The 1842-nt window shown below is 35.2% G+C and overlaps 1 pseudogene; it reads left to right on the top strand.

The window, feature by feature from the left end:
- The first annotated feature begins 1197 nt into the window (after positions 1–1197).
- Positions 1198–1315, top strand: LOC118610511 (annotated as a pseudogene).
- Positions 1316–1842: the final 527 nt, after the last annotated feature.

Below are 1842 nucleotides of genomic sequence, written 5' to 3'. Positions count from 1 at the left end.
AGTTGAGCTTCAGGTTGATTGGTTTCAGGCCGAAAACACTAAAGAAAATAACAGGGTGATACTTACATGCAGGAATGGCTCTCCAACCATATTTCAATGGCAAGTGCCTGCCTGGGCATTTCCTTCCAGGTGCTCACAGCCTGAACTGAACTAGTTCGAGTAACCATCAGAGAAAAGAATATGCAGCAAAGTGTTCCCATTAGATTATTTAGTCTTCCCTAAAGTCCTCTTCTTCCCTACACTGTTTTTACACAAACATATACAGAGACTCTACATGGTCTGAGGGCTGCAGAATGTGCTTTTAAAAAATGCCCCTCATTTCGGCCTGCAGGAAAGATAGTATCGGTGTAGTCTATTATTCCCCTGACCACAATGAATTGTGAGAACTGAACCAGTGTTCCCTTTCTCTCTCTTCAAATGTTTGCTGCACCTCCAAACCTAGGGCCTTATTTAATAAACAATTAAGGTAGGTGATCAATACTTAATCAGAAGAAATGATTCTTTAACCATGCACATAGTAAACTGCTCTCTCTCTATTCCTCTCCCTACCCTCTTGGAGAGTATTTATAATCTGAAGCTACTCAGAGATATGCAGGTCAAGAACATGGCAACAGGGTAGATAGATCTTATTTGAACTAGATAGATAAGGTTGGAAAGTGAGGATGAATAGAATATCTTGTTGAAAAGGTATATGTTAATTCACTGCTGGTAATTAGCAACACAAGCTTAAAACATATTAAAACTCAGGTTAACTTGATTGGGAAATAGTTTCTTTTGGAAAGTATACACAGAAACTGACATGTTTATTAAAAACCAGAGAGGAGTGTGGTAATAGTGGAAAAAATATGTTTTTTTTTTTTTTTTAACTCAGAAAGAGTGACTTTTTCACTCTAGGACCTTCATGAAGTTAATTTACTCTTCAGTTTCTTCATTGTAAATTGGAGACTATAATCATCTTACAACCTTTTTTTAATAATTCAAAATATAAGTGTAAATACCTGAATCATAATAGGAGCTCTCACTGGACTTCATCTTACATACTCAAGATGGGGTATGGAAAGGGAGGAAACATTTCCACTAAACCAGTTATTTGACTTAACAGTAAGAGGCAATTCCAGGTAGGTGTATTTAAATGTCATCTGCTTTACCTGCTCCAGAAGGCAAAACAGCTAGAAGAATACTTTTTAGGCTAATCTTGTCTGTAGCCATACCACCCTGAACAAGCCTGATCCCTCTGATCTCGGAAGCTAAGCAGGGTCAGGCCTGGTTAGTACTTGGATAGGAGACCACCTAGGAAGACCAGGTGATGTAAGCTTAAAATATATAAAACATAAGGGATTGGAAACTGACAATGTCCTTGTAATCTGTGAGGTCAACCAAGGGTTGTCTCACCTAAATAAATAAATAAATACAGCTAGTCTTAAAAAGTCTTAATAAACAGAAAAGAATAACACAAGAAAACAAAAATGTTAAAACAAAATTCCAAAGTTTTAGTCACAAGGCAATATCAGTTTTAAAAGTTAAAGTTAGGAGAGTGTACCAGTTTCAGGTAATGAAAGAGTAGGTTGGTCAGACAACCCTACCAACAGACAACAATTATAAAATCCGAAAATAATATTTAAGAACAACTATTTGAATATAAAAATTTGAGGAGAACATTACAGAATTCAGAGCCTCCACATCCAGGATCCAATATAAATTAGAAACAAACAACACACATATACATTATGCACATAAAGAAAATAGAAAATGTGAACCATATTCATTTTTATAGAAACTATAAAAAAGAATCAAATAGAAATTCTTGCATTGAAAATATAATAACTGAAATGTAAAATTAAC

The sequence above is a fragment of the Rousettus aegyptiacus genome, unplaced genomic scaffold, assembly GCF_014176215.1.
Source record: "Rousettus aegyptiacus isolate mRouAeg1 unplaced genomic scaffold, mRouAeg1.p scaffold_m13_p_12, whole genome shotgun sequence".
Taxonomy (NCBI): domain Eukaryota; kingdom Metazoa; phylum Chordata; class Mammalia; order Chiroptera; family Pteropodidae; genus Rousettus; species Rousettus aegyptiacus.
The sequence above is the reverse complement of the archived record's forward strand: the minus strand, read 5'-3'. Positions and strand labels throughout refer to the sequence as shown.